Source organism: Mus musculus, chromosome 12 (genome assembly GCF_000001635.26).
Source record: "Mus musculus strain C57BL/6J chromosome 12, GRCm38.p6 C57BL/6J".
NCBI lineage: Eukaryota > Metazoa > Chordata > Mammalia > Rodentia > Muridae > Mus > Mus musculus.
Genome location: NC_000078.6, coordinates 37,462,718 through 37,474,905, shown reverse-complemented (window position 1 = coordinate 37,474,905; position 12,188 = coordinate 37,462,718). Strand labels below are relative to the sequence as shown.

At 34.6% G+C, this 12,188-nt stretch overlaps 1 protein-coding gene and 1 long non-coding RNA gene across 4 annotated transcripts in view; one reads left to right on the top strand and one right to left on the bottom strand.

Moving 5' to 3' along the window:
- Agmo (alkylglycerol monooxygenase) overlaps positions 1–12,188 on the bottom strand; it is a 340,294-nt gene that overhangs the window by 107,027 nt on the left and 221,079 nt on the right. The gene's annotated exons all lie outside the window — the stretch shown is intronic.
- Gm34408 overlaps positions 1–12,188 on the top strand; it is a 28,294-nt gene that overhangs the window by 126 nt on the left and 15,980 nt on the right. For all 3 annotated transcript variants that reach the window (XR_003950116.1, XR_001780601.2, XR_872688.2), the window contains exon 2: positions 4,746–5,015. This is a non-coding gene — a long non-coding RNA (predicted gene, 34408). The remainder of the gene's footprint in view (positions 1–4,745; positions 5,016–12,188) is intronic.

The following is a 12,188-nucleotide window of genomic DNA, read 5'->3' as shown; positions in this document are numbered from 1 at the left end:
GGTTGTGTTCTTGGTTTGTGATGTCACTAGAAACTGTGTAGAGGTCCATGACCTGTGGCCCCACTGAATGTAAAAAGCAAGGAAGGCTTTGGCAATGCTATCAATGACTGCACATGCACAGTTGAGAAGAATGGAAATGAAAGCTCCACTGACAAGCCCCTACTCAGACCCCAACCTTCCCTTTCTAAAATCAAGAGCATGAGCAGGAAGTCTTAGAGTAGAACGTTTAAAAAGTATGATCAGGATGCTGAAGTTACTACTCCACAGTTGATTGTTTCTGTAGTAGTATGTATACTTAAGGTTAGCTTCAGTAAACACTGCATGGACTTCCAGTGGGGATGCAGGAAGGGAAAGACTCTGTTCTATTTAAAGAACAGCCACTGAGAGTTTCACCACACTCAAGTGAATATACTGATAACTCATATTGGACTTGTTTTTGTTTTATTTTTTTCTTTTGGTTGTGGTTCTGTTGGGGTTGGAGGTCCCAAGTTGGACATGGAAAGACAGGGAAGTGAGTATGATATGGATATGTGATGTGAAATTCACAGAAAAATCAATAAAAAATATTATGTTGAAAAAATTGTTATAGTAAAGTGTTTCAAGCGAAATTTAAAAAATAGTTTTCAAAAGAAGATGATTTTTCCTGTTTAATATCATTGCTATGCAAAACTCATATTTAAATATGAATAGTAGAGAGAATTACCTCATCTGATGAATGGAAGAAGCTATTTTCCTATCATGAAATGGCACGAGAAATAGCAAAACTCCTGCAGGAAATTAGAAAATCATAGAGGTGTGGATGACATTTGGTAACATGGCTTGGCCAAGAAAACAAGGGAGGAGGAAGTTATGGAGAAGTCTGAGCCAAACAGCAGCGCAGTCTTCCTCAGTAAAATAACCAGGCATCTATCTCTAGACATGCCACCATTCTAGGTAATATTGTTGCATTATTTCCAGTTTCTTAGGAGTCAGTTAAATTCATTGACACCACACACACTCCCCATACACACAGTATTTCCCACTGGAAAACCCAGAATAATGATTTCTTATGTTCCTAGAAACAACTATATGTTTAAAACCTTTCCCATATTTATATTGCTTCTGTAATTCCATGTGTTTGGCTGGAACTGTCATTGGTACTAATCTAAAAGCATATGTTGACTGTGAAATCAAGTCAAATACATTTCCATACCTTAGCATCATGAAAAATACCAGGTAAGTAGTTCTCGAAATGTTCTTTACCATTAACAGTATGAATTAATATTTATGAATTACTCTGTACAGAGGACCACATAAGCAGATATATAAATGCAAAGGCTTGAAATCAGAACTAGTTAGCTATAATAGGTAGAGCTCATGAAAACTTTAGGGGCTCCAAGAAGTATTGTAACAACACCTTGAAAAAAAATAAATACTGTAATATTCAACATATAAAGCCTTGATTGCACAAAGGATTTTTAGCAATATAGTAACACAATAATTTTAATGTTTTGATAGAGAAATAATTTCAGTGACACAAAATTTTACAGGCCTACAAAACTCAGAACGTGTTCCTACCCAGTGACTTATGGTGTCAAAAGACAATAATAGATATTGGAGAACAAACATACACAGAATTCCTTACTTGTTTCTGTAGTAGTATGTACACTTAAGGATAGCTTAAGTAAACTCTGCATGAGCGTTGGTAAAACTCATTAGAGCTATTAGTTTCCTGTTTTATCGATTACCTCATCTTATAACAATTATTAAAATACTAACCTAAATTAATTTATCAGGTCAAGTAGAGCTATTTTACTTATGAATCATTGATATTTTAAATAACATTGTCTGTGTAATAAATAAAACTTCTTTGTAAAGAAGTAGATCATTACAAGAGAAATGTGATTTCAATTTACTAGCTTATTCATCTAAAATAAAAAATAAAGCTAGACAGTAACCCGTTTTGAAAGTCATGCTAGTTATGGAATTTTATAGGATATGAATGTTCGGTAATAAAGTAGGTGTGGAAAAAAAGGGTGGAGCATAGTTTTGCCAGGTTTCCTTGATTCGTGATGTATTATTTTGTTCCAACTCCAGGACTCAAAAAAAAAAAAAAAAACCTTGGAATATAAAAAAAGATGGGAAATGTAAGAGTTATTTAAAAATTAAAATCTTTGAAAATGTCACTAAAACATATAAATGAAATTGAGCAGTGCAGAGTGTTCACGGTAGCCTGTGCTGCAGAACAAGCCCTTGTCCCCTTTCCAGAGGAAGTCTATCCCTACTTTCCCTCTATAGTGTAAGCTATAGTGTAAGTACCACAGAGAGAAGCCATTCTTATAATGCTTGCTCTACTCATCTCCCACCAGGTCATGAATAGTGTCTGGTGTTTAAGGTCATGCTCTTGGACTATGAAACATGTAACCTCTCAGCATGGGCTGATCTTCAGAAAGATTAGATAGATAACTCCTGTATTAATCACTCCCACATTCAAATATGAAAATTATCTATGTGTCTTTAACTAGTGCCATACCCCCCTTCCCTATAAAGTTGGTTGTATTGGAATCAGTGAGGAAACCTGAAAGATCTCAAAAGATGAAAGCCATCAGTGATGGTTAGTCAAGAAGCAGCTGACACTAGCCACTCAGGAAATAGTTAACAAAACAACTGCATCAAATAAATGTTGCTAATGCTGTCCACATGGATATAGAGCTAAATGCACATAAATGACATTTCAAAATATGTTTTTACAAAACAACAAAACACCTGAAAGAAATTACAGAATTATACATTTAAGATAAAAATGAGGACCCATGCCCTAAATTTTATGCTCTTTCAGTATTGTGTGTTTTTGTCTTATGTTTTAAAAGCATTATATAGAACTAAACACCACTTTCTAAAATCTTAGCAAGATAGCTAGAATGATTAGTCTCAGTTTGCATGCTTGGCATCAACCAAGGAAAGAATAGAAGAAAACAGAGAGCAGGAGAAGGGGTGGTGAACATCTGGGATGGTTTCTTTTCTATGAACAGGAAAAAGGTCACATCCCACCCAGTGAGAAGAAGTGACCTACTGAAAAATGTAAGTGATCTTTGCTTGACCTGTGACGCGAGCGTGAAGGTGACCCCCGCTGCTGACCTGCAGTGTGTGTTTCTTGTTAGAAAAAGTGAGAGAGATGTTCACTGCCATAAAAGAATGTGGAGGACAGGAAGGTACTGAAAAGGAGAGGACTGTAGAGCAGTAGACAGTTGAGGGAAGCCGGGCAAAACAGAATATTGAGTTGGCTATGCTCTGAAAATATTAGGTAGAAAAGAAATACAAGAGGTGAGTGAGCACAGATTTCCATGGACATGCATGCTCAGAAAGTTGTGTAATCTGTGAGGGTCATTATTATTCTGCCAATCCATTTATAGCTAAATAACATTAACCTGACTGAGAACATGACACTGTGGTATATTTCTAACAACTCAAAAGTATTATACTTCAAACTATGCATTCTAAATTATACTAGTTTGACTTTCACTGGTTTATTTTTTAAATACATGGGCTCCCTGCTCCAACTAGCTGAAAAATGCCTATATTACAAAATATATGAGAGCAACCTGCTCATGCTGTGACCTGCAGAAACTCTTAGCATTTGTTTCATCTTTTAAAGTCTCTATCATCCTTATTTCTTTCTTAGCTCTTTTCCCCCCTCTCAGCTCTCTTGGGCTCATAACACACACCTTTATTTGAATAATATTACACACTTAGAGAGCAGCCATGGAAGAGAAAAATCAGACTACATACACTTCACAGCCACACACAAAAACTGTGAGTGCATCATCAAATCTACTGGCTGAGGAAAACCTAAAATCATTCAAGTATTTGATTTGGTTATTGGGTAACGGTGCTGATGTCAAAGTGTTGGAACATCTATTTTCTTCTGCAAACATAGGAGAGATTTACAGCTGAAGGATTTTTGGGCATTTGAGTTTTCCAGGTTATTGCATATTAAAAGTCTCATTTTTTTTCATTTCTTGGTTATGTCTCAAAATGTTCTGAGGATGTATTTCAGATGTGTATGATTGAACTTTCAGAGGACCATCATTTTTTATAGTACCATGAAATTGAAGGCATTTTTTTTAAACTGCCTTCATGGGTGGAAATGTACAGTTAATGAAGTTGTTACAATAGAACTAGAAATTGGTAGGACTTCTCCTACCTTACTGACCAAATAGTCTCATAAAAACATGAAACCCTGTTAAATTTTCATTGCACAAAACATGCAATAAGAAAGTTAAGGCTAGACGGTGACTTACTTAAGCTAGCCCTGGAAAGCACCGCAGATCACAATTTCTTCTTGTTTTCCCCTTTCTCTGAGATTCCCCGTTGCAATTTTGCTAGTTATTTAGTTGTCTATTTGTTTGTTTGTTTGTCTGTTTGTTTGGCTGGCTGGTTTGTTCCTTTAGAGACAAGATCTCCCTATGCTGCCCCCACTGGCATGGGGATGGCTATGCAGACCCGGGTTGCCTCAGACTCTCAGAGGTTGGTTCACCTTCTGCCTCCTGGGTGCTGGGATTCAAGTTACACACCATGATTCCCAACCTTGAAGCAGTTTTAAATCTGAGTGAGGCAGCTGACACTCAACAAATAAATTCCAATTTAGTACTTAGAATATGGCATGCTCTTGAAATATAAATTGAGAAGTCTTATTTATGCCTCACTGACTTGTGGGTACACCACATCAGAGCCCATCCATAATCTCTCTATGCTTTGTCTCCCAGGTCTATCCCTTCAACTTTCTTTTCATCCATCCTGTACCTCCTTGGAAGAGGGCAGAAAAATATGCTTTTCCTTGCAAGAGAGCAGACAAAGGCAAAGAGAAAGCAAACCGTATAAGAAGTCTGGTTTAAGGTTCCCTTGGCTTGACCAAGAAATCATTTCACCAAACGTCAGTCAGACTATCAGGTACCTGGATCAACCCTAAAGCTCACAATGTGATGTGGCCTTCTCAGCAAAGCTACCCAGTCCAACGTGCTCTGAGATGTGACATGGTAAGCTATTTGATTGTCATCACAAAGTGTAAAGTATAAAAGTATAAAAATTATTCATGATGTATCACACTGATTATTTTTAAAAAAAACTCTGGTTTAAAATTATGCTAAGACAGGAAGTGCACATCCCTCGATATCTTATCTTTCCCTGATGTGTAAAAGTAGAACTGGCACTGTGAACATTAGACTATAACCTTCTCTGTGTGTGCACACTGGGAAGGACACATGGCAAAAACATGTTGCTTCAATTCCTTTTCCCCTGACACACGAGTGATGACCACTTTGCACACCTTATGATTTTTTAGTTATTTCCTTTGACTCAGATGGTTCAATAGAATAAAATTAAATTATATTTTCAATTTTACACTAAGGAAATAATTTGAAAATTGCACACAGACACCTTGCCCTCTACCCAGCACACATACTTAATCTGGCACACATGACCCAAATTTACGAATAAAAACATATATTTTGCTTTAAGGCATGTTATAAATTTACTGTAGCATGAAGGTGCATGGACAATTAAGTTGTCTACTGTATCAGTACAAATGAAGTCACACAGAAGGTTCTATCAATTATTCTTGACTTTTAATACCTTTTGGTAGAAACAACATTCTAGCTATCATGGTTATAGAACATTATGAGGTAAATTCATGGACTAAAAAGTGAAGACAGGTTTGAAAGATTGTTTTTATTTTTATAATTCTTCATGATAATAAAGGATAAAATATTAAGTATGTAATTTTTCAGACATTCATACATTCTAAATATTTGTATATGAATAAAATAAACTTTATAATACAAACAAAGACCTGTATTTTTTTCTTCAGAGAAACTTTTAAAGGGTGATTTAAGGAGTAACTAAAAGTGACTTTTGATAATGGATTTTAATTAGTGACTTCTGTTCCTTCCTGTATTGCTTTTGCTTTTTACATCATGTTGTAGTGAGATGGAAACAAAACTTCTAACATGTACTGACTTCATTATAAAGTATTGACAATTTTAGGGGACTTTCCTGATTCTATACCAATAAATGGAAGGGTTTTTAATTTCAATGGCTGAGAGGAAATCAGACTTCAGTTATATAAATCCAGGGTAACTTCATTCCTGGATCAAAAAAAAAAAAAGACCTCCTGGGGCTTGCAAAATCTTTATTATTTTCAAGCTACAAGAACTATCTTGGAGAGAGCTGTATAACAGAAAATACGTCCTGTGTTCAGTTCACTTGGGCTCTTTCCAACTGGGAGAAAGTCACTCAAACTTAAAAATGTTCCCAAGTAGTCTTTGGCTTAGAACCCAAATTACCTTAGAATATGACTATGTTTTTTTAAATTGCAAAATACAGACATTTTTGTCATCTAGCTTAAAAGGTAATATTATTTATGACATTATTTAAATTTGTAAATTTTGAAGATGGCTCAATTTTAATTATAAGGTTATATATGCAATTTTAAGTTTTTACCTACTATTTTAAATTGTACTAATGCTTATGATATTAACAGCATGTCCCTAAACTAAGATTTCTACTTTACTATGTTAAGTAACCCACATTAGAAAAGTCTATAGAAAAAATAATTTATATATCATGTATATGAAATATTATTAAAGAAGTTATAAACTCTTCCTACAGAACAGTTAACCATTTTAAATTCCATATTCAAACTCATGAAAACTGTAAGGATTAAAATCACCAAATATGGTAAGTTTAAAGACTAAAACTTGGGGGGTTGAGAGATGGCTCCGCAGTTAAGAACACAGGCTACTCTTTCCTAGGTCCTGAGTTCAATTCCCAGCAACCACATGGTAACTCACTCCATCTGTAATGGGGCCTGATACCCTCTTCTCTTATTTGGGCATACATGTGGATAGAACACTCATACATAAAATTAATTAATTAATTAATTTTTTTAAAAAGCGACTAAAACTTGTGTATGCTGAAATTTGCTCCAAATAAAAGAATGATTTGAATTGATTCAGAAAGAAAATATATGCTTTTAAAATTTGTAATTATGAATTTTTCCTGTTGTTAATGATACAGATATGTCAGTGATGAGGAGATATACATTTAATATTATCTGTTGCCTAGTCTAGTCACCTGGCTCTTAGTCGTCATCTGAAAAATAAAGTCATAATTTATATTCCATTAAGACAGATTCCTGTGGGGCCTTAAAATGTGGGAATTCTTGTTTGACATGACTTGTCTTCAAGCCAAGCCCATTTATTTGAAAGAAACTTTGAATCACAAATTTTATTACATGGTAAAAAGTTAAAACAGACCTACACCTTCATTTCAAAGTATAATTCAAAGTGCTCAGTTTAAAAGTGTTGGTGGCGATAGCGGTGAATAAAGAGTGATTTTATTTAACTGGACAGATCAATCTAAAAATCTAAAATAGTGTTACTTTAGTTGGCTGTTTTAAAGCTAATAGAGACACTCTAACATAAATCATTAAAGTATACTAGGCTTTTAAAATGACACCTATAGAGGAAAAGTTAATATAATTGCCAATCATAATTGTATCAAAGTAAAAAAAATAACATTTCCCCCAATGATAGTTTTTATACAATGTCCATGGCTATATTCAAATGTATCAGCATGTTAGAAGCCCAACACCTCTAGGCTTATTTATCTTCCAGATCTACACACTTGTAATATGATTTAAACTTCTCAAGGTTCATCAAAACACAAACACCAGTCAATTACCTCAGGACATTTGTCTTCAAGGATATCAGATAGATTTTGAACTGAAAAGTCCAGAAAATGAAAAGATCAAATAAAATACTCTCTTCCTTTATCTTCTACCTCTGACTGATCAGTAAACCCATATGGTTCACCTAAAATCTTTTGTCCATTTAAAACATGTTCCTGTCTACTTCTGATAGTTTTTCCTTTAAGTCTTTGGCTATATATTGTTTGAGAAGATTTTTCCTTCGTAGCTATATAAGTCTCCTCTACTTTGGTGGCATTAGCATACTATTTACCTCACATGACAGTATGTTCCAGTAGTCATAATAACTGCCCACTCATTAATTAACCTCATTACTCGAAACTTCTTAAGAACAAAGCTTACTCCTTCAAAATTCCTTTTTATTGAGGCATTGTGAATGACAACTCAAAATATAAAGCAAGTGGGAGTCCATCTACTCTTTTGTAAATAAAGTGCTTAGATATTTCTTTCATTTGGCACTATTGTTGCTATTTTAGACTGGACAATGAAATATAATACCTGAGATAATACATACCATATCCTTCAAAGCACTTCACATAATTTTCTACATTTTTGGAGATAAAATTTTACAGCAGCTGGATATTTATTCAAACAAATGCACTCAATATATAGTAAAATTGAGATTTTACCTGAAGGAAGTTTGACTTTTAAAAGTGTTGCTGATTTGTGTCAAGACAAATAGAGGTCTCCTTCCACTCACAACCTAAAAGCTCATTACTTCTTAATATGAAGCAACTTTGCAGTTCATCTCCTTGTCCAGGTATTCAGGTACTGGGCTAAAATTAATTCCCTGAAATGACTATATGAAAAAAAAATTCATCAGCAGAAGTAAGTTAAAGCAAATATTTGCCAAACATTTGATTAAAAGACAGGGTATATTATAGAAACTCAGAAAGAACAAAAAATGTCCTTTGGCAAACCTCTTAATTGCAACTACAGACATACATTGAGAGCTATTATTATCTTTATTGAATGGTTTCACAGACAAGCAAGATGAGCAGGAGTAACATATTTTCCATAGAAGGTTGTCTCCAAATTTTTGAATAAACAGAAGAAAAAGATGGTCAGTAAAGAGAAAATAATTTCGTGTATTGGCAGTACTTTGTAGCAGTGACCATCACCAACCCCATCAAAAGATTTGTGAAACAGTCAGGGGTATGGGAGAACTGTAGCAAAGTTAAAGAACTTTGCCTTCGCTACTACATGATATATCTCCTTCTTTCTCTCCTTACATAGATGATATTATCTAGTAATACACTCTAGGTATTATTCTTATACACTCTAAGTTACTGACTTTTATCTCAAAAGACATACTTAGTATGTGAGAAAATGGATATTTCTACCCATCATGGCATTATCCACAATGTAGTACTATGAACATATGTACATGTAGGTATTAGGTATGGATATATTCTTTCTAAAACTGAATATTAGAGAGGGGAGATTTTTAAGTATACTATATGGATTATTTTTCATTTTAGAGATGATACAAATAAAGCCAAGAAGCATAAATTCAAGAGCATTTCATCAATAACCAAAATGTTCTTTAATGAACATGGTTTTCTATATTTAATAAATTTTGCTTTCTTGCGTTTTCAAAATTCTTATGTATTATGCTTTAAGAAATAGTGTTCCTAGGACTTTATAATAACTTTAAATTATGACTATTACAGTATAATCCTACCAATAGTTACATTCTGCTACTTTTATTGCTAAAATACTTAAGTTTACTAGTGCTTACAAAGCACAGGAATAGGTAAGCCATGAAAAACATAACTTAAAATTCAGATATCCCCGTGAAGTAATCCCCATCATTTCCAAAGAATATGAAATTACTTCTGAACACTGCCCCTTTCAGGACTTGTTTTGCTTTGACACTGAAAAGATAAAAATAATTTTCATGAAGCATAAAGTAGGACGTATCTCTTTTCTCTCCTAATTTGTGTGCACTTTTTTTATTATCCTAATGTGTTCAATGATTTATATACTACCCTATACCCACAAGCAAATTTGTTTAAATATACACGTCTGTACATTACAGGCTAGAATAGACATATAACAGAAAACATAGGGTTTGGGTTTTTTCTGAGATTTCATGAGCTTTCTTATACTATGTATTTAAGTGCATTTACTTTCATGCAAATTTTGTGATTTCATTTGTTTAGTGCTGTATGTATTCCACTTTAAATATGATTTCTTAGCAGAGATAGAAAGAATAACTGTCCAGAGACTGCCCCACCTGGGGATCCATCCCATAAACAACCAGACCCTATTGCAGATGCCAACAAGATTTTGCTGACAAGAGCCTGATATAGCTGTCTCCTGTGAGGCTCTGCCAGGCCTGGCAAATACAGAAGTGGCTGCTCACAGTCATCCATTGGACGGAGCACAGGGTCCCCAAATGAAGGAGCTAGAGAAAGTAACCATGGAGCTGAAGGGGGTCTGCAGTCCTATAGGATGAACAACAAAATGAACTAACCAGTACCCCCAGAGCTCCCAGGGACTAAATCACCAACCAAAGAGTACACATGGTGGGACTCATGGCTCTAGCTGCATATGTAGCAGAGGATAGCCTAATTGGTCATCAATGGGAGCAGAGGCCCTTGGTCCTGAGAAGGTTCTATGGCCCAGTGTAGGGGAATGCCAGGGCCAGGAAGCAGAAGTGGGTGGGTTGGTGAGCAGGGGGAAGTGGGGAGGGAGGAGGGGGTTTTTCGTGGGGGACCAGAAAAGGGTATAACATTTGAAATATAAATAAAGAAAATATCTAATAAAAAGAAAAAATAAACATGATGCAATTTGTCCACTTGGGGCAGGGGAAAGAGTCAGAGAGGATGGAAAATTCCAGGTAAATAAAGCCCTCTGAATCAACAAAGTAAGACAGATATGAGCTTACAGAGATTGAAATAGCAAGTATAGGGCCTACATTAGTTTATACCGGTCCTGTGTGTGTGTGTGTGTGTGTGTGTGTGTGTGTGTGTGTGTGTGTGTGTGATATATATATATATATATATATATATATATATATATATATATATATATATATATATATATTACAGATTTTAGCTTTATATTTTTATGGGACTCCAAAATGTATGAGTAAGATGGTCTCTGACGTTTGTGCCTTTTCTTGGGACTTTTTCATTCTCTTGTGTGGCCCTGTCCAACTTTGATATGACAGCTTTTGCGAAATCTTATTTTATTTTCTATTATTTTGTCATGTTTGGTTGTTATCTCTTGGAATCTTCTTCTTTAGTAAAGAGAGAGGGGAAGAGATGGAGTTGATCAGGAGGTGTGAAAAAGTGGAGAGTAACTGGGAGGAGTAGAGGGAGGGAAGGCTATAATCAGGACATCTTCTGTGAGAAAAGAATGTATCTAAAGGATCCAAAAATATTATAATAAGGAAAAATTGTTACATATTGGAAAGAAAGCTGGCTTCATAGCTAAGTGGAAGTAAAAGTATAGTTCTCTCGATGTCATCTTTGCCAAATTAGCACTGTATATATCTCTATTTCTTGAGTGTCAAGTAAACTTTAGAATAAAGAAGCATCCTGTGTTGTCTGTAAGAAGAGCATCTCTCATCCTTCTGAGCCTCAGGATCCCAGCACCAGGATCCTCACATGTTCAGAGCCAGTCTCAGGGGTAGTAGTTGCCTTGAGCACACACATGGTGTTAACACTGAAGAACTTAGTACACTTTAAACAGATCAAGTTTGGTTTTAATTTAAAGAATAATTTCATTAAGCAATGTTATTTAAACAGACCTAAAAGCTCTCATCATAAGCACTCCTATGCAATAAATGATCAAAGCTATAACTATTTAGCTTCTACTTGCTAAAAATGCCAAGATAATATTTTTAGCAAAATTTCCATTTCATTCTTAGCTACGACTGTGGAGGAAGTCAGCCAGAAAAGAGGAGAAAAAAAAAATAGTTCAGTTTCTATCACTTTGCCAGGAATAAGCATATTTGCATACTACTTGGAAAACTTTGTTTCTTGCATTCAAATTAATGTAAAAATAGCATAAATAAGTGTTAAAAACTGTTAAAATTAAACCAAATAAAATAACCCTTCATATCCTTTTTACCATGTTGAGTGATAGTATCTTTTTTTTTTTTGAGTGATAGTACCTTTAAAGTTTTGAGTAATATTATTACGTGATTGGCATACCTGGAAATATGGGAAGAACACCATTCTTAATGTCATATTTTTAGTATTTATATTTTTATATATTTTATATAGTTTTAGACATATATATTTATAAAAAAGATAATTTCTCTTTTTTTAGTATGTCAAGGTATATTACTATCTCATTGATACTGTTATGAGTTACTATAAACCTAATGGCTTAATGGGGCACAAAGGTATGATTTTGTACTTGTGGTCAGCTATCCACAGCAGGTTGGACTGTTCTAAATCCAAGGCTTTGGCAAGGCTACATTTCTGGT